This window comes from Oryctolagus cuniculus, chromosome 16, assembly GCF_051225735.1.
Source record: "Oryctolagus cuniculus isolate XC-2025 breed Fujian yellow rabbit chromosome 16, ASM5122573v1, whole genome shotgun sequence".
In the NCBI taxonomy this organism is placed as follows: domain Eukaryota; kingdom Metazoa; phylum Chordata; class Mammalia; order Lagomorpha; family Leporidae; genus Oryctolagus; species Oryctolagus cuniculus.
In genome coordinates, this window is record NC_142882.1 from 49703079 (window position 1) to 49723806 (window position 20728).

Below are 20728 nucleotides of genomic sequence, written 5' to 3' on the forward strand. Positions count from 1 at the left end.
TTATATCAGGATAAAATGAGTACATTGAATTTGTAAAAACTTTTTATCTATTTGAAAGAGAGAACAGGTATCCCAGGTAACATTCTTAACTACTGCACCAAAGGTCTCCCCTGTGAGTGAATAAGTTAATTATGTTTCATAGTCATTCAACAAATACGAGTGGACTTCAGAGAACCCTTGGAAAACGAGTGCCCCTGTAATTCCACGAACTTTCTGAAGCCCCCTCATGTGTGTGAAACACCTGTGTGTGCTCGAAATTACACCAAGTACTAAGCACCCCAAGACTTCTTATTAAAGTAAACAATCCTTATCTGGGTAGCGCAGGAAAACTTCCCCGGCTGAATCAAAACAGCTGTGATGGAAAACGGGGGGGTGGGGGCGCTGATCCTGATCACCTCTTCATGCCAGCCCTTGTGCTACAAGCAGCCAGGAGCTCAGGGCCTTGCTTCCCAGAATCCCTTGCAGCTAGAGTTCTAAAAGCCCATTAAGCAACTGCGTTGCAGACCTGGAAGGTAGACTCTGCAGCCGACTGCCTGCTGCCTCCGCAGGGTTCTGCCCAGCTAAGCCTTGTCACGGAGGTGTTGGTTTCCCCTGCAGCAGTTTCTCAGGGACTTGCCACTGGTTTCACGGGGTCCGAAAGGCAGGTTCCTGACCCCCGGATCAAAGTCCCTGTGGGTTCTGCACCTTCCTGGTTGTGGCAGAGCAGTCACCTTCCATGATGGAGCCATTTGCAATGTGATTACTGAGGTCCACCTGAGTGCTCCTGTCTCCAGCCTTTCTGGTGATTATGTAAGTAACTTTCTGTGTCCCATCCTTTTTAAGATATTACTTATTTGAAAGGCAGAATGATAGGGGAGAGAGAGAGAGATCAAGACCATCCATATACTGGTTCACTCTCTAAATGGCTGCAATGGCTTCTGGCTGGGCCAAAGCAGGGAGCCTGGTGCTCCATCCAGGTCTCCATGTAGGTAGTGGGGACCCAAGTACTCGGGCCATCTGCTGCTGCTTTCCCAGATGCGTTAGTAGGGAGCTGCATCAGAAATGGAACAGCTGGGACCCAAACCAGCATTCTGATATGGGATGCTGACTTCAAAATGGTTGGTTTAACCTGCTTTGTCACAAAACTAGCCCTCCATTCTTTTTTTAAATAGCCAGTGTTTGTTCCCCAGACCAAAACGCTGGCTGATACATGCAGACACAGAAAGCGCAGACATAAACTGTCCATGTTAGGGACTGTGAAGAGAGCAGCTGAACTCCTGCCCCTTGGGGATGTGAGTCCTGAGAGAAAGGCTAAAGTGAGCAGGGCCTTCCTTGCCCTCCAGAAAGTGGGGGAGACTTTGAAAGTTTGGGGCTGGGGAGGGACCCTGGAGAACTGAGACTAGGGGTGGGAATCTGATCCAGCAGGAAAGATGCTGATTGGGATGCCTACATCCCATATCAGAGTTCCTGGGTTCGAGTCCCAGCTCTGCTTCCATTCCAGCCTCCTACTTGTGCCAACCCTGGAAAGTACCAGGTGACAGCTCAAGTACTTGAGTTCCTGCCACCCATGTGGGAGACCCAGAGGGAATTTCTGACTCATGGCTTTGGCCTGGCCCAGCCCTGGCTATTACAGGCATTTGGGGAGTGAACCAGCTCTTTTTGTCTCTTTGCCTTTCAAATAAAATGAAAATAAATTTTAAAAATTGTCTTAAAGACTCTACAGGCATTACTGGCCAGTCAGGGCTCAAGCAGAAAGAGAGAACATCTAGTAGACAGATGAGGGTACTTTTTTTTTTTTTTTTTTTTTTTTTTTAGACAGGAGACAGGGAGAAAGGTCTTCCTTCCATTGGTTCATCCCCCCAAATGGCAACTGCGGCTGGCACGCTGCGCCGATCCGAAGCCAGGAGCCAGGTACTTCTCCTGGTCTCCCATGTGGGTGCAGGGCCCAAGCACTTGGGCCATCCTCCACTGCCTTCCTGGGCCACAGCAGAGAGCTGGACTGGAAGAGGAGCAACCGGGACAGAATCCTGCGCCCCAACCGGGACTAGAACCCTTGGTGCCGGCGCCACAGGCAGAGGATTAGCCTAGTGAGCTGCGGTGCCGGCCGAGGGTACTTTTAAGATTTGTGGGAAAGGAAATTAAAAGACACAGTCATGAAATTAAAAGTTTATTTTGATGCAAAACATTTTGAAATCCATGCAGTTTGTTCATACTACACATTTCCGGGAGCTTTTAAAAGTCCTTTCATAAGTCTTGTTCTCATTTTTTCTGGTTCAGATATTCACTTAATTTTACTGTTGCTATATCCTGTACACGAGAGGTCAATTGCAAGGGGTTGGCTTGCATACTTGTTGGGGTCTGGCTGGGCAAGTCTGAACTCTGTAGGGCAGGTGGTCCGGAAGTTGGGCTGGAGCTCTTGGGCACAGGTGGAAGCTGGCGTCAGCAGGTGCAGTTTCATCCTCAGGACAACTCAGCTCTGTTCTTCAGGCCTTCACTGACCGAGGCCCGCTCTGGTTTTCTAGGATAATCTCCTTCCTGAAAGCCGACTGATTCTGGAGTGTCATGACATCTCCACCTAGATTAGTGTTTGATCAAAACGTCAGCGGGGGCTGGCATCAAGCCAAGTCAACCCACCTGAAAACCCTGTATCACAGTGACTGCATGAGAAGAGAAAGCATGAGGAAAGGACAAGGACAAGGTCAAGGCAAGGATGGCGTATTCCATCTACTCTTCTGGCTGCTCCAGCTTAACACCTCGGGAAGAATTAGAGCTCACTCAAGTGGTAGCCTTGCCCAATCCTAGGAGGTGGGTAGAGCTGGTTTCCAGTGGAGGCTGCTAGTAAGCTGTATAATCCCCCCCCCCCAAAAAAAATTAAGATAACTCTATAGTACACTCTCCAAACTGGGACAGTACTGAGAATAAAAGAGTGTTCTTTGAATAATTATGTCAGCACCACCAGCAAAGTCCAGGCTAGTCCCTGGGCGAGCCAGAAGATGCTGTGTTCTCTTCAGTATGAAGCTACAGTTGACTCGTCTTTTACTCGCCTAGCATGTTTCTTTAATACACGTGAAGAGACTGTGTACCTGGGCCTATCCATGGTGTCTTCATGGGGAGGGAATGCCATTCCAGAGCAATTAATACTAGAAGTTATTTTAAGAGTAATGTTTCTCCTTGAGTGAGCCCATTCATTACCAGTAGAATGATTCTTTTTAAAGTAAATATTAAAATGCTAACGGTGATCAATGGATAGCTCTGAAATCGCCCATGCCAAGTGACAGTGAGATTCTACAGCAGCATCTTAACAGCATCTGGGTAGAACAGGAGCGTGAAGGTAGACTGCCTGGGTGCACATCCCAACTCCTTTGTTACTCTGTTTGTGCATTTGAACAAGTTGCTTCATCCCTCTGGATGTTGGTTTCTCTCTGTTTAATGATGTTAAAGGCCATCCCTTAGGAGCCTTTGGATGAGTAAATGAATCCATGTATGCTGACAGTCCTTGGCACAAGGACCTCCACGTGAGACATTTGCAATAACCACCAGGTGTGATAGTCACGCAATCTTTGAACAAAAATGTCAGATAAGATTTTTTTTCAGCTAATGCAATAAAGTGCTACCCATGTATTTATGTTTACAGCTATTACTTCTTGGTGGTGTTTTGTTTCTTTTTAATAGCATGCCCATTCAAATTCTATCATCCTGATGGCCACACCATGTGGTACCTGGGAACATCCGTCCGATGACAGATAAGCTCTCCCAGAGCAGTGTTAAGCATCAGCCACCTCTTCCAAACCTTTTTTCATAAATGTGGCTTTTATCCAGGAAGCATAATTATTGAATATAGCCCCATCATTTGCAAGGTTGATTGTAAAGTCATAAAAATAACAGTGTTGGAATAATTATGTTTTAGCAATTATTCCCCTCCAAATTATCCTACTCCTTACTTTAAAAAAAAAGATGAAAAGAGGTGGTAAGTGCAATGGAAATTTAACCCCAAAGAGTGGAGCATTACTGTGACTATTAAGTTTTTATGTTTGTATTTTCTATTTGGATTCTTCTTTTAGGTGTGTACTAGCAGCTTTCCCTGCTATGCCATGGCGCTGGTCTCATGTACATGGACACTGTCAACAATGCTTTTGTCCACTGGTTCCCTGTCCAAAAGTTACAGTAGCTCTCTACAGGTACCTGGTCATTTCAGGAGGAACCAGGTCGGCAGGATCCTGAGAACCTTGGAATTGTCAGGAACGGGGTGGAAGAGCCGTCAGCCACGGAGCTGAGCTTGCTGTGAGGCACAGGGGGTGAGCTGAGGCAGATGCTGCACCAGAGACCACAGGGGCAGTCGCCAAGGGGGCCCAGCAGAGAGCCCCTTTCTTAGCAGGCACATCTCAGAGATAAGGACGGGGAACACCTCCACACGGACTGCAGCCATTGAGAACTTGGTGAAACAGCATCGCCTGGGCTTCTGCCCCTCTGGGAGCCTGGCATGAAACAGAGCTTCTGCTGAAGACAGAAGACGCCCTTCAAGACGATTCAGACCACTGTGGGTTCCTACACATTCCAGTCTCCAGCCTGCTCCTGCCTGGCCACCGTCTATCTGGCCATGTCGATCAGGCTCTGCAGTGAGGTGGGCACCCAGGTCTTCCAGCCCTGCATGAAGACCACCCCGTGGTCAGTGTAGATCACAAAGTGGCTGAAGGTGTAGAGCTGTTTCCCTCCTTGCCATTTCCCGATGTTGTGCTCCTCGGCCTTGGTCTGGATGAGATCTTTAAAGGTCACGGGCACCGGGCTGGCAGCCACGCCGAGGCCCCTCTGGGCCATGCTCTCGGCCTCCTGGCGCTCCTGCACGGCCTTTGCTGGGACTCCTTCCTCCACTCCGTGTGGATAAGGTAGGCAATGTTCTCCTGCATGCCTGGTTGCATGTAAGCACTGACGTGGGAGGACACGGCTCTATTCATGATGCCAAGAGCTTCATTAAATTTGGCTTTGATGGATGGATGTGCCAGCACTGGGTCTGAGAACATAGATTTCCAACCCAGGTACCACTTGGTGATTGCCTCGTAATCTGGGTTGCTACTGAGCCAGGAGCACAGCACCTGCAACCACTTGGGGAAGAAATGCTTTTCCATAAGGCCCACCAGGCTGGAGATGGAGATCACCCCCTCCCAATCCATCACCCAGTAGAAGGCATCCATGTACTGCTGGTAGGGGTTAATAACCAGCTCGCCAAGACACAGTCTCAGCTTGGGCACTATGTTCTTGACCATAAATGCCTCCCAGGAGCCAGGAGTGAACATGGCCCTCCAGGGCTGGAGGGTGAGCTTGGCAGAGGCATCGCTGGGGTGCCACTTCTGCAGGGCGCCGGACAACTTGCCGCAGGTGGGGGATAGAGCGGCTCCAGCCGGACCTACATGAGCAGCAACCACAGATGGACCCAGGAGTGAATGGGGACGGTGTCTGTCAGTGGGTTCCAGTCTTCTACCTCCTTCTGCAGCTTGGGGAAAATGAGCTGGTCCAGGATGTTATCCATGATCCACATGGGAATGACATGCACCCAGCTGTCCAGAAGGCCCACCATTGGGTCACAGTTCTGCGGCTGCCACTGGTTGATGATGTTTCACACCAAAGGCATCAGCCTGTGAAAGGCGTCTGCCAGGAGGTCCCGCTCCCCATGCGACAGGGGCTAGTCGTTTTCCAGGAGGCGTTTCCACTTGGAGATGATCTCGGTGCTGGATGTGTAGTCTGTGAGAGGGTCCTAGTCTTTGAAGTAGTCCTTCATAAGCAGGTGGACAATGGCCACGGCGAGGTCTGCGTGGTTGGACGTCCCATACTCCTCTTGGTACTTTTCCTGCAGGGTCTGGAAGACACGCACGCACTCGTCCAGGGTGAGGGGGTTGCGGCAGTCGGGCTGCATCCACTGCGCACACTGCTCCACCAGCCCTAGCACCTGCTTAGGTTGGCGATGACGCACTCCTCATGCTCCAGCACCTCGGACATCGTCTGCAGCTCGTGGGACAGGTTCACCACCGCGTCCTGCTCGTACTGCAGCCGCCGGTCATTCTGGATGAGCTCCTGCTCCGTGAGCTCTGTGAGCAGCTGCAGGTTGTATTGGAGCTCGGGCAGCGGGAAGCCCGCGGCCTGGCATCTGGGACGCTATGCTTGTGGCTGATCTGGCTGTAGCTGTAATAGACCTTCTGCTCCCGGCCCGTCCTGTTTGACCTTGACTTGAGAAAGGGGCTTCCGGGCAGCGGTGAGTTTTTCGCTAGTCCTGACTTTGGCCTTCAACTCTTCCACTGTCTTGTAAGAGTATTTGGGCTTCCTCCTGCTTCAGTTGGGGTCTTTCCTCCACCGGCTTGGCTCCTTCTGCAGCTCCTGAGCCGCTGCCTCTGAGTGCACCGTGGGGAAGTTTTGTAAGGACTGAGCGGTCTGCTCTGAGCCATAGGCCCCCCACGGCTCCTTTTCCCTTTCGGTTTGGTTTTGATGGGCTTAACGATGCCTTGTGCATTCTTCCCGAGGCCCCTTCCCGGCACATAGATCATCATCTTCAGAAGCTTCTGCCCAGTCCCTCTCGTGTGTCTTTCCCAGCCGCCAAAGTCCTTGAAAGACTTGGCTCCTCCTGCAGCGCCTTTCTGGCCGGGCTTAAAATCGCCATCCATTTTAAACTTTTCCAGTCTCAAATCCTTCAGAAAGCCTGCCTGATTGTCTTGGTCACCAGAATCTTCCAAGCCTGCCTCGTCTGCCGCCCCTTTCTTGAGGCCGGCACTGATGAGCTTGACTGGGGCAGAGTAGTCTCGGGGGTGTTTGCCTGCAAAGCCTGGCCTCTTGCCATCTGAGTCGCAATCTGCCCACACCCCATAGGTGGCCTCTTCCTTGGTCTGGCAGTGGCACTGCTGGTTTAGGGGAAGCTCATTCTGGAGACCCCACTCAGTGATCTCGAAGTTCTCCTGTCACTGCCACCTTCCACAACGACCTGGTACAGGTGGAACAGTGACATGGCCAAGTCGGTCTCCAACAGGGTCCAGCAAACAAACATGGCTTCACGTCCCAGGCACTGTCAAATATAAAAATGAACACAGATCAGGAATTGCATACAATCGAGAGCCTTCTATATAAATTGGGCTTAGTTTATATGCGAATTATGTTACAAGCTTTAAGGAACATAAAGCATCTGAACTGTATTTCCCTTTAACTTGCTTTTTTTTTTTAAAGATTTTTTATTTATTTGACAGGTAGAGTTATAGACAGTGAGAGAGCGAGAGAGAGAGAGGTCTTCCCTCCATTGGTTCACTCCCCAAATGGCTGCAATGGCCAGAGCTACGCCAATCCGAAGCCAGGAGCCAGGTGCTTCCTCCTGGTCTCCCATGCGGGTACAGGGGCCCAAGCACTTGGGCCATCCTCCACTGCTCTCCTGGGCCACAGCAGAGAGCTGGACTAGAAGAGGAGCAGCCAGGACTAGAACCGGCACCCATATGGGATGCCAGCACCTCAGGCGGAGGATTAACCTAGTGAGCCGCGGGGCCGGTCCCTTAACTTGTTCTTAAGACTTACTCGTGGCCGGCGCCGCGGCTCACTAGGCTAATCCTCCGCCTTGCGGCGCCGGCACACCGGGTTCCAGTCCAGGTCGGGGGTGCCGGATTCTGTCCCGGCTGCCCCTCTTCCAGGCCAGCTCTCTGCTGTGGCCCAGGAGTGCAGTGGAGGATGGCCCAAGTGCTTGGGCCCTGCACCCCATGGGAGACCAGGAGAAGTACCTGGCTCCTGCCATCGGATCAGCGCGGTGCGCCGGCCGCGGCGGCCATTGGAGGGTGAACCAACGGAAAAAGGAAGACCTTTCTCTCTGTCTCTCTCTCTCACTGTCCACTCTGCCTGTCAAAAATAAAAAATAAATAAATAAAAATTTAAAAAAAATAGATGGAGTACAGCCCATAAGATGCTGGTATCGGAGAGCCTAGTTCAAGTGCTGGCTTAGCTTCTGATTCCAGCATTCCTGCTAATGCACACCCTGGGAGGCAGCAGGTGGTGGCTCAAGTACTTGGGTCTGGGACACCTCTCACTTGAGATTTAGGCTCCCGGCTTCAGTCTGGCCCAGTTCCTGCCATTCCAGGCACTTGTGGAATGAACTGGCACATTGGGAGCTGTTTGAGTGTCTCTTTCTGTGCCTCTGAAAATTTTTAGAAAATGCTCATGGCGGGGAAAACGGAGTTAAAAGATCACTCTAGTACAAAAATTCTTAATGTATGCCCGTGTTTTCATAATATGCATTTTCCAGGAATTCTTGAAGACTCCCTCATATTAAAAATAATGCTTTACCCCTAGCGTGACTTCTACTTTTCCGTAAGTCCATGTTAACTCACACAAGTAGCCACCTCTCTGTAGATGTTAGCACAGTTAAGACTTGGGGCTAATAATCCCCTCTTACTCTTCAGCTGACAGCCCAAATCCTAGTCCCCAGTGGAATGAAATGTGCAGGCAGGCTTCCCGTGTCAGGCAGAGCTGTTTCTTGGGAGTCTTCGGGCTTGCAACACTGCAGCAAAAGCCTCCCTGGGCTGCAGATGCCTGGTTCCCAAGCACTGGCCTGGTGCGTAAAGGGTTAAACAGGGAAGTGTCGTCTTTTATTATTATTTTATTTATTTATTTTTTTAGAGCAGGCGTTTGGAAGGTGCTGGGGAGGGAAGGCCTGGTTCTAAGTGGTCATGTGGCTGCCGCCATTCATCTTGGTAGTGACTATCTGTCAAAAGTGGCAAGAGTCCCCGTTAACAGCCCTGACCTGAGCAGTAATGAAGGGAGAGTGCACAGCAAAGTGTCCATTATCAGCAGGTCGGGAGCAGTAAATTGGAGCAGTTTGCTTCAATCTTGCTGCAAGTTGAAATGTAAGATAGGTGGGGATCAGCAAGAGGCAATTTTATCCTATGATCATTTTTGTCAGATCGCATCAGAGTGGCAACTTAGTTCGATGCATGATTTCAATTAACCAAGTCTGGCCGTATGCTTCCATGGCTGGGGAGGCCCGTTTCCAAGCCGGGGCTCCCCATTAGTTACTGCTGCCATGCACCTGAGCACATGTAGGTGGGAGAGGCTGCAGAGTTAGGAAGCCAAGAGTGATATTTGGGCATAGCAGCCGTCGCCAGCACACCTTGCGTCTGTACCATGGGGACCCTACTGTCCTGGGTGGCTCTTGATGCTTCCTGGCCTAGCACCAAGTTTCCAGACCTCTAAGTCTGTTCTTATTGACCCTCTTGAATGACCTTCAGCATTGTATGATGGCCTTGCATGCTGCTTACCCAAAGGAGTTAGCCTAGGGATGGTCGCGTCCCACAATTCGGTGCTTGCGCTAAGTCATGTGAAGCAGTGGGCAAGCACAACACAACGTGGGGTGAAGCTGGAGGTAGGAGTCTTAAGCCAAGAGAGATCGCTGAGAAATGCTAAGTTGATGAGTGATTCAAATGCTTGGTTTAGTTATTCTATCAAGGGTGTGCCTCTGCACACCTGCAAAACTCTTTGCTTTCAAGGAATTAAGAATTCAGGCGAACAGGTGAGACACAAATATGCTAGACATCATTGTACCCTTTAAAGGGGTGAATTGTATGAAATGGGAATTACATCAACTCGGCTGAGGAACAAGAAGGGTGTGCCATCAGGGAAGAAAGACGTCAAATGCATGTCTGCATGCAGCCTCAGGGTAATCAGGCAAGCACGAGGGAGATGAACCTCTACACTAGATTTGAGGGGTGGATCAGGTATTTCCAGGTGGAATGCAGGAGGGACCATGCTAGGCTGTTTCAAAAGTTGGCGAGAGGCAGTGTAGTACAGCAGGTGAAGCCACCAAAAATCACGGTGTCACATCCCATAGGGACACTGCTTCAAGTCCTGGTTGCTCCACTTCCAATCCAGCTTCCTGCTAATGCACCTAGGAAGGCGGTGGGTGGTGGCCCAGGTGCTCCGATCCCTCCCATCTATGTGGGAGACCTGAATGCAGTTCCAGGCTCCTGGTTTCAGCTTGACGCAGCCCTGCCTATTGCAGCGATTTGGAGAGTGAACCAGCGGATGGAAGAGCTCTTTAAGATTAAAAAAAAAAGGGGGGGGGAGTATGTGGGGAAATGGAATTAAAAGATTAGTTCCTTTGCAAAGAATGTTGTGTTTTCATAACTTACACTCTCCATGAACTTTTTGAAGACCCCTTGTATTTGTATTCTGGGAATGCCTAATTACCGCAGACTTGCCTGTTTGCAGCACCGCTGACTGATTACATCACAGCTCCTGTGGGTCGGTTCCAGGTCTCTCCGGGTTGCAGTCTCCTCCGATGAGGCATGGGGTCCTCCGTGCGTTCCAGGTCCTTGCAGTTGCAGGACAAGTCCCCGCTAACTGGCTGCCCACTGGTGTCCCGCTGTGAGTCTCCATCCACCACGAGGCAGATGATGGTTTCCTCTCTCAAGAGCATCAGGAGCAAATCCCCTGACTTAGCGGGGAAGGGGCACCGTGCCTGCTCACTTGATTGGGACAGCCTTCCCCAAACCATGTCCCTGTTGATCAATTCCGTGAACAGATGAGCAGCAGAGCCACAGGAGTGGCATCCCATAGTATGCACAGGTCCTGCCCACACCCTAGGGTGTTGACACCAGCAATGAGAATTCTGAGAACTTTCTGAGAGTTCTGCCTGCCACAGTGGCCTTGTAGAGGCTGAGGGAAGCTCTGGGAAGTTTGGGAACTGGTAATACATTGGTGTTTTCTCAACCAAATGAAACAATGGAGGGCACTGGGAAGTATTAGACCAGAGATTTCAGATGAAGTTCATGGGGTATTCTAAATTTCAGGGCTTAGGCCACCGAAATTTTTTTTTAAAGATTTATTTGAAAGGCAGAGTAAGAGAGGGAAGGAGGGAGGGAGGAGGAGGAGAGAGAAAGAGAATGAGATAGAGAGAATGAGAATATCTTCCATCCACTGGTTCATTCCCTAAATAGATCAGGCCAAAGCCAGGAGCTTCTTCCAGGTCTCCCACACAGGTGCAGGGGCCCAAGCACTGCTTTCCCAGGTTTGTAGCAGAGAGCTGCATCAGAAGTGGAGCAGCCAGGACTTGAACTGGTGCCCACATGGGAGTTGCAGGCAGCGGCTCAATCCACTATGCCACAATGCTGGCCCCAGGTCCCCAATTTCTTTTTAAATGGTGACACCGCCATTGTGATTTTTCAGGCGATGGTTCTGGCATACAGGATGGATGGTTGGATGAGAGAAGAGGTTAGTCTTTATCTACACAGGGGTAGATTTCTTGAGGACAAGCTCAAGTGGAACACAGTGGGCACTTAGCGCATGTTTGTTGAGTGAATGAGTGTGGGCAGAGCCAATGGGATTCTTAACTACAGGCCAGGTGAGCAGTGTCAAGGGAGTAATTAGGGAGGTGGTGATTCAAATGGTAAAGAAGGGATGTATTGAGAAGATGTTGTAGCTGTAAGAGTTGTCTGCACCCCCATATTTATTGCAGCTCAATCCACAATAGCTAAGACATGGGATCCACGTAAATGCCCGTCAACTGAAGTGGATAAAGAAAATATGGGATATGTACTCTATGAAATACTACACAGTGGTTTCAAAAATGAAATACAGTCATTTGCAACAAAATGGATGAATCTGGAAAACATCATACTTAGTGAAATAAGCCAGTCCCAAAGGGATAGATACCACATGTTCTCCCTGACCTGTGAAAACGAATAGAGCACCTAAAAGGAAATCTGTAGAAGTGAAATTGACACTTAGAGACACAATGACTTGATCAGCCCTTGTCTTGACTGTTGAGGAACAGTTTTTTTTTTCTTCTTCAAGCTATTTGTTGAACTCTTTACTTAACATAGAGTTAATCATATGTGTATAAAGTCATTTGAAAATAGAGCTCAGTAAAAAAATAAGAGTGAGAATAAGAGAGGAGGAAGTTTGTGACTGCAAAGCTGTATAGTTCTGCACACATTCCTATGGACTTCTAAAGGTATGGTTTAAAAACTTGCCATGTGACCCCAAATCCTGGGTGGTCAAAAATGCCATCTTAAGTGTTAAAGTGATCATATCAAATGTTAAAGTGGTCATATAGACAGGATTAAGTGTTAAAGGGATCATATAAATAGAATCAAGTGTCTGGTAATAATTAAACGCTGCAGCATCAGAAGCAGTCTGCACAGCAGACTTACAGAATGACAGTTGCTTTAAATAACACTTTGACCTCAGAATCAGCCCTTAAGGCATTCTGGTCTGTCTAAAAAGCACAAGAAAGCATTTCAGGCTTGGAAAGCTAAGACACTGTGGCAAAAAAATGCCCAACATGAAGGAACTCTGAGTGAGACCCCAGTGGAAAGAAGTGGCCCTCAAAGAAGGATATACTTTTCTCTGAAGGGAGGAGAGAACTTCTGCTTTGCTTATGGCCCTGTCTAAATACTGATGGAGTTTGTGTATTCAAAAGGCTTCCATAGCCTTGGAAGTTCTTGTCAAGAGCCTCGGGTGATCACTGATGTCATACATAAGAGTGTAAATTGATAAATTAACAGGAGTCACTGTGCACTTCTTGTGCAAGACTTCTGTCCTCAATGAGTTGTAGTATGAGAATTAACAGTAAAGCTTGTTCTCAGATTTGTGTGTATGTGTGCACAAATTGTGGAAATCTTTAGAGTTGGTCTTCTGTGTATAAAGTTAATTGAAAATGAATCCTAATGGAGAATGGGACTGGGAAAGGGAACAGGAGGAGGAGGTGGAGAGGGAGGAGGTGGTGGGGTGGGAGTAGGGGTGGGAGGATGGGTATAGGGGGAAAAAAAACGATATTCCTAAATTTGTAGTTTTGAAATTTGTATTCATTTTTTTGGACAGGCAGATTTAGACAGTGAGAGAGACAGAAAGGTCTTCTTTTCCGTAGGTTCACTCCCCAAATGGTCACTACGGCCTGTACTGCGCCAATCCGAAGCCAGGAGCCCGGTGCTTCTCCTGGTCTCCCACGGGGTGCAGGGCCCAAGCACTTGGGCCATCCTCCACTGCACTCCCGGGCCACAGCAGAGAGCTGGACTGGAAGAGGGGCAACCGGGACAGAACCAGCGGTGCCCTGACTGGGACTAGAACCTGGTGTGCCGGCACAGCAGGTGGAGGATTAGCCAAGTGAGTCACAGCGCTGGCCAAAATTTGTACTCATTAAATAAAATTCTTTGGGGGGCGGGGAATGATACTGTGACTACATTCTGACTAATTGGGTAGCCAATGAAATTTACCAATTGCTTGAAGGAGAAAAAAGATGTTGCAGGACTATATGCCATGTGATTTACAAAAGTGGAATAGAAAGAAATGAAAAGTAAGGTCAAGATTTATAATGCACATTCCCAGTAAACTTGAAAACTAAGCAGTCATTATTTAGCCCCATGCAGGGGAAAAAACAAAGCAGCTTTTCTTCTTTTCTTTTTTTTTTTTTTCCTCATTTTTTTTCTCCACTTCCAAGCAGACTTTTGGTGTTAGGTGGACAGACCCAGATTATATTCACTAAATGTACAATTTTGCCACTGGCCTGTGGTTGTTTAAAGTTTAAGTGAAGAAATATCCGTGATGTTATGGTATTTTAACCACACACACACACACACACACACATCTATCAAGAACCCAGACACTCCAGGAAGGCTCAAGTAAGAGAGCAAGCAAGACCCGCAGCAGGCAGAGTCGACACTGGAGCAGTCCCCCCCAACCCAGAGAGCTCCTCTTCCCCCCCTCAATCCTGCCACCGAGAAAGGAGAGGATCCTCTCGTCCACGGATGTGAAAGAACACGAACCAAGAGCCCAGGGGACAGCTCTGAACGCAGTCAGTGAACGTATGGCAATGCCCTGAGCGGTGATTGTGCAGGGCAGCCATCTTTCTGCCATGGACTAAGAAGCCACAGCGCCAGCCAAGACGGGGCTCAGGGGCTCAGCTGCTGACAATGCGCTGGACTGAGTCAGCTATGGATGCTTGGGGCCCCTCTCTGCCCTACACAAGTCCACCTAGCTTCTGCTTCACGAACTCTTGATAATATAAAATATATTACAACTTTTAACATCAATTTTAAGGTAATTTGGTTTTGTTTTAAAAGCTCTGAAATTAGAACAAAAGATGAAAGTTGTATAGGAAACTAGAGGAACAATCCAGAAAACCCAACATCTCAGCAAGTCTTGGTCTAGAAAAATACAGCAGAGGAAATGGAAAAGGAGAAATTGTCAAATAATTCAAGAAAAATAGATTTAACAGAAGGTCTCCAGTGTAAAAGGGTATCCCGAGTATCTAAAACAGATTCTAAACAGTATCTTAACACAGCTTCACGACATCAGTGTATTAGTTAGTTTTTCCTTACTTTAAAATACCTTAAAGGAGCAATTTAGGGAGAGAAGAATTTTTTTTCAGCTTACAGTTTTGAAGGTTCACAGTCCACGATCAGGTGGCCCCAGTGGTGCAGGCGCAGAGAGAACACCTGCTCTTTCTCTACCCTCCAAGGGGTCTCATGAAGCCAACGTAAGCCAGTTGCGGGCCCCATCCGAGCAACCTTACTCAATCCAGTCACCTCCCAGAGGCCCTGCCTTCAGATGCCGTGACTGGATCAAGCCTTTAACCTAATCCATTAACCAACAACAGTAATCCTTTCACCATTAACATGAGTTTGGGGAGCCAACTCCTATTCAATCCATAACAACCAGGAACAAGGGAAAGGAACAGAAAAATAGCTTTAAGTTTCTGAAAAAATATTTTTAAGAAATATTTATTTATTTGAAAGGCGGATTTACAGAAAGCAGAGGCAGAGAGAGAAGTCTTCCATCCACTGGTTCACTCCCCAAATGGCTGCAACAGCCAGAGCTGCGCCGATCCGAAGCCAAGAGCCGGGAGTTTCTTCGGGTGCAGGGGCCCGAGGCCTTGTGCCATCTTCAACTGCTTTCTCAGGCCATAGCAGAGAGCCGGATGGGAAGTTGAGCAACCGGGGCTCAAACTAGCACCCATATGGGATGCCGGCACTGCATGTGGTGGCTTTACCCGCTATGCCCAGCACCAGCCCCACACAGCAATCTTTAATCTGGCATCCTCAACCATGGTGTGAGTGGCGGAAGGAACCAAAGCACACACTTCTCAGTCTCTGCTCTTGAAGAGGCTTCCGGGCTTGTGTTTTCACAAAATAAGGAATAAACCAAAAAAACAGGAAGACACAGTGTAAGGAGGTGGGTAGGATATGGGATAGGATAAAGGAGAATCAGGGAGAAGAAGTCCCCTGTGAACCCTGATGTTGACAGCAGCTGGTGTAGACAAGTCATGGAGGGCTCAGGTCTGCAACAGCCAAGTCTCACAAAGAGGTGGAAGGTGACTGGAACTCCTGGTTTTTAGCAGTGCGAAACATTGATCAACACAAGATGATAATTTTTGGAACACTTGGGGAAAATACGATAGATACCTAAGAAGGAAAGCAAAAAACAAAATGGAGAAAATCCACAAGGTTATTATTATGTCCAAAAAAAAAAAAGGAATAATTATACAAAACTAAGTAGCAGAGGACAGTATTGTAGAATCCTAACTTAGCTGAATAGTCCAAGACTTTCCCATAGTCATGACTATTGATGTAACTATATATATATATATATATATATATATATATATATATAAACTTATTGAAAGAACAGAATAGAAAGTCGAGGATGTTTGGGAGAACGGTTTTCAACTGTTATCAGGTTAGATTGTCAATACATACAGCAAAAGATAAAACCATTGAGAACACCGTAAGCACATTAATTAGAAATAGAAGTACTAAGTAAATAACTAGCCTCTGAGGAATAGGCTTGACATTTAAGAAAAGAACTAGGAAATTACTTCTGTTGAAATTTTATTAGAGACAGAGCTCCCATGCCCTGGTTCACTCCCCGAATGTCTGCAGCAGGCAGACCTGGAGGGGGACAGAGCCAGAAACTGGGAACTGAATCCAGGTCTCACTGCGGGGTGGTGAGAACCCAGCTCCCTGAGCTATCCTACTGCCTCCCAGGTCTGCAGTAGCAGGAAACTGGTCAGGAGCCTGAGATAGGACTCAAACCCAAGTAGTCCAATGTGGGACACAGTGTCTTTATCAGAAAACTAAGCTACTTTTTTTGTTTCCTTCTGCCACTGAGCATCAACTTTTAAAGTTATGTATGAGTTACTCAGTAAAAATTCTAAAATAACGTAAAAGTTAATAGTGACAAAATCTAGGTAGAATGTTGTTGAGTGCCTGTGTCTGACGAGCTAGGTACCAGGAAGGCAGAGAAGGAGTCAGCATGGTTCCAGTCTTCAAAGGGTTCGGACCAAGAGGTTAGGGGGAGGGGTAACATTTTGGGGGATGACCGCTCTGACATCCATGTAGAAAATAGGAACTGGAGGCAGATACTCCGGGGTGCTGGGCTTTCAGGAGTTTCAAAGAAAGAGAATAGAGGCTTGGTTTTCAAATCAGGGTGAAGAGAGGCTGAACTTAGTTTTTGGAAGAGAGTGTATTTGGTTTGTTTGTCCGTCCCCCCCCCCCCCCCGCCCAGGTTGAGTTTTACATACCTCCAGGGCACTCAAGTAGAGAGATCTTTAAGGAGATGATGAGAGCTGGATCTGTAGCTCAGACTAAGGGCCAGAAAGGTAGCTTGGGAATCATGCATGCACAGGTAACAGTTGAGGCTACACTCATATCTATTCTCAAGTAAGTTCCAGTCCCTTCCTTTTTTATTATTTAACAGTGATGAGGCATTCAGCTCTTTCTTGTTGTCAAGAATACTTTTTCTATACTTAAAATAACAATAGAAGTAACGTGAGGGTTTGCTATATGCCAGACACTGCTTTAATCATTTCACAGGTGTTAACACTTTATGGCTACCCTATAAGATAGGTATGTACATTGCATTCAGTTTTATGGATTGGAAAACTAATACACTATGAGTGATAGAATGGAGATTGAAAGCCCCAGCACTTGGGTTCCAGGGCCTGTATTCTTTATGCATTGTACATCATCTGTGTTTCTAGAATCGTGGTCTGGAAGGGATGATGGATTAAAATGTGGTAGATCTGGATTTTATTCCTGGTGTTCGCATTTAATGAGTGTGTGACTTAGAGCAAATTATTTTACCCCTTCAACCTCAGTTTCCATATTTTCAGTCAACAGAGATCTTGAGCTGTTATTTTTTCTCAGGGGTTGAAATCCACGGACATAGTTCTCTCTCTTTTCATTAAGTTGTAGTCTGGGATTTTGAAGCTTGCGTAGTTGGACATCCTTGCCACTAACATATTCTGGGAAAATCTTTGGAGCGACTGTGATTTTTGAATCAGTTTAGAAAGGGACATGGTACTGAGGATGCCTGATAACACTTCGTAAAAAGTAGCTCGTAGCTCACTTTTCTTCTCGGGTGGAGAATGCTCACGTATACGCAGTGAAAAGGCAAGACCAGCATAATTGCATCTTGCTTGATTCCGTCACTCAAAATCAAAGAGTTTGATCTAGAACATGCTGTTCCCAGAAAAAGGTATAATTGCCGTTATTCTGGGCACAGACCTGTGAGATACCTCTTAACAGCAACTGACATTTTCGTCACATTTGAGTTTTCTCAAGGCTTTTGCTAAATCATTAGGAGTAATTTAAGTGTCTGATTTAAAATATATACTGTATGTACAGAGATTGATAAATATTGCCTATCAATGCCATGTGTATATTTTAAATGCTTATTATCCATGTAAATAATTTGGAAAACATAAGTGACAACCAAGAATATTAATGACATAGAAATTTGTGAGAGCCAGCGCCCCGGCTCAATAGGCTATCTGCCAGCACACCGGGTTCTAGTCCCAGTCGGGGCGCCGGATTCTGTCCCAGTTGCCCCTCTTCCAGGCCAGCTCTCTGCTGTGGCCCGGGAAGGCAGTGGAGGATGGCCCAAGTGCTTGGGCCCTGCACCGCATGGGAGACCAGGAGAAGCACCTGGCTCCTGCCTTCGGATCAGCGCAGTGCGCCGGCCGCAGCGTGCCAGCCGCGGTGGCCATTGGAGGGTGAACCAACAGCAAAGGAAGACCTTTCTCTCTGTCTCTCTCTCTCTCACTGTCCACTCTGCCTGTCAAAAAAAAAAAAAAAAAAAAAAAAAAACAGGAAAAAGAAAAAAAAAAAGGAATTTGTGAGTCACAGAGTATGTTCGCACATATTGTCTCATTTGCCCTCACAACAAGGCTGTGGAGTAGCAGGAGGGTCCACTGCATCCACTGAAACTATTTTGTTTTTGCTTTCCTTCTTAGGTATCTACTGTATTTTCCCCAAGTGTTCCAAAAATTATCATCTTGTGTTGATCAATGTTTCGCACTGCTAAAAACCAGGAGTTCCAGTCGCCTTCCACCTCTTGTGTGAGACTTGGCTGTTGCAGACCTGAGCCCTGCATGACTCGTCTACACCAGCTTCTGTCAACATCAGAGTTCACTGATTCTCCTTTATCCTATCCCATATCCTACCCATCTCCTTACACTGTGTCTTTCTCTTTTTTGGTTTATTCCTTATTTTGTGAAAGCACAAAATAGTGTATTATTCGTGTGAGCTCTTAAGTTGTTAAAGTCTGGCTGGCGCCGCGGCTCACTAGGCTAATCCTCCACCTGCGGCGCCGACACCACGGGTTCTAGTCCCAATCGGGGCACCGGATTCTGTCCCGGTTGCCCCTCTTCCAGTCCAGCTCTCTGCTGTGGCCGGGGAAGGCAGTGGAGGATGGCCCAGGTCCTTGGGCCCTGCTCCCACGTGAGAGACCAGGAGGAAGCACCTGACTCCTGGCTTCGGATCGGCGCAGCACGCTGGCAGAAGTGGCCATTTGGGGGGTGAACCAACAGAAGGAAAACCTTTCTCTCTGTCTCTCTCTCACTGTCTAACTCTGCCTGTCAAAAAAAAAATTGTTAAAGTCCAAATGCAAAAGAAGCATTCCATATTAAGGCCTGGGCCCACCTCAAGTATAGAGTCAATGGGCCAGCCGTTCCTTTCCCCACTTTATGCAATCTTCCAACATCAGTGGCTTGTGCCCACGTGGTACTAGAAAACCACTGAAACTCTCAACACAAATAAGTTGAGATCTTATGGTTTAGGAGGCCCTGTTTTAGACACTGGGGCTAGAGTGGGGGATAAAACCAACAAGAACGTCTGTTCTCCATGAGTTTGTCTTCCAAAAGACACCTGCAGCTAGGACTAGATCAGACCTGTAGCATAGAGTCCGTAAGTTTAAGCAGAAAGCATTAGAACAAATTTAAAGGAGACCTTGGCTGGCTACGGAACGTCTTTGGATTCTTCGCACTTCTTTCACATAATAGAGAGTAGGGTAGTGATCTTTATGGTCTCTCCTTATCTAAAATATTGTTTTCATTACAACTCAGTGAGCTAGACAGACCTTGTGAATCAAAGAAGTTTGCTTCTTGAGCACAAGGGTAATTTTGATTTTATTTATTTGCTCTTCTCTAAACACCCTCAGAAGAAGAATGATTACCAGAGATGGGGAATGGTGGGGGCGGGTAGAAGAGATAGAGTTTGGATAATGGGTACCATGACACAGACAGAAGGTGTTAGAGGGAAGAAGAAATAGGCTCGGGTGTGCTGCAGTCCACAATAACCTATTATATATTCTATGAATAATTAGAAAAGAGGATTTGAAGGCCCCCAACATCAAGTAGTGATATGGAGCTACATTAATTTCCTTGATTTGGTTAGTACACATTGTCTACGTGATTTAAAGATTTTATTTATTTACTTGAGAGGTAGAGTTACAGACAGTGAGAGGGAGACAGAAATGTCTTCCTTCTGTTGGTTCACTCCCCAGATGGGCGCAATGGTCGGATCCGATCCAAAGCTGGGAGCCAGGAGCTTCTTCCAAGTCTCCCATGCGGTTGCAGGGGCCCAAGTACTTGGGCCATCCTCTGCTGCTTTGCCAGGCTCATAAGCAGGGTGCTGGATCAGAAGTGGAGCAGCCGGAACTCAAACCAGCACCCAGCGCAGATGCCAGTGCCACAGGCAAAGGATTAACTGCGCCATAGCACCAGCCCCATCTACATGACTGAAATAACACATCATCCCAAATAAATATTTACAACTGTTGAATGTTAATCAAAAGCATTTACAAATGTTTAAGGTGATGAAATGTTAATCTGATTTGATCATCACATATAGAATTCATGTATCAAATGATCACACTGTACCCCATAAATGTGGACAATTAGAAGAGACAGATATCAGGTACAGTGGTTAAGATACCTCTGGGATGCCCATATCCAACACTGGAGTGCCTGGGTTTGAATCCTGGCTCCATTTGTGATTCTAGTTTCCTGCTAATGCACTCTCTGGGAAGCAGCTGGTAATAACTCAAGTCCTTAAGGCCTGCCACACACATGGGAGACCCAGATTGAAGTTACAAGTTCCTGGCTTTGGTCCAGCATAGCTCTGGCTGTTTGGGGATTTAGGGAGTGAGCCAGTAGATGCAAGTCTCTCCTCTCCTCTCCTCTCCTCTCCTCTCCTCTCCTCTCCTCTCCTCTCCTCTCCTCTCCTCTCCTCTCCTCTCCTCTTCTCTTCTCTTCTCTTCTTTCTTCTCTCTCTCTCTCTCTCTCTCTCTCTCTCCCTGTCTTTCAAATAAAGTTGACATAAATAATTTTAAAATAATAATAAAGAAATGTGAGTCTATCAAATACTATTCTGTTGTGGAAAAATTTACCCATTCGAAAAGCAAGGTAGAGGGTACTTAGACTGGATAGAAGTTGTGAGAGTCAAGAGAACTTTGCTGC

At 47.3% G+C, this 20728-nt stretch overlaps 1 long non-coding RNA gene and 1 pseudogene across 1 annotated transcript; one reads left to right on the forward strand and one right to left on the reverse strand.

Annotated features, from left to right (window-relative positions):
• Positions 1-304: 304 nt before the first annotated feature.
• On the forward strand, positions 305-3592 carry LOC149121734 (uncharacterized). Its single transcript, XR_016222498.1, has 2 exons — positions 305-789; positions 2502-3592. It is a non-coding gene; the product is annotated as an uncharacterized LOC149121734 (long non-coding RNA).
• Positions 3593-4044: 452 nt separating this feature from the next.
• LOC100347825 (tuftelin-interacting protein 11 pseudogene) lies at positions 4045-7158 on the reverse strand (annotated as a pseudogene).
• Positions 7159-20728: the final 13570 nt, after the last annotated feature.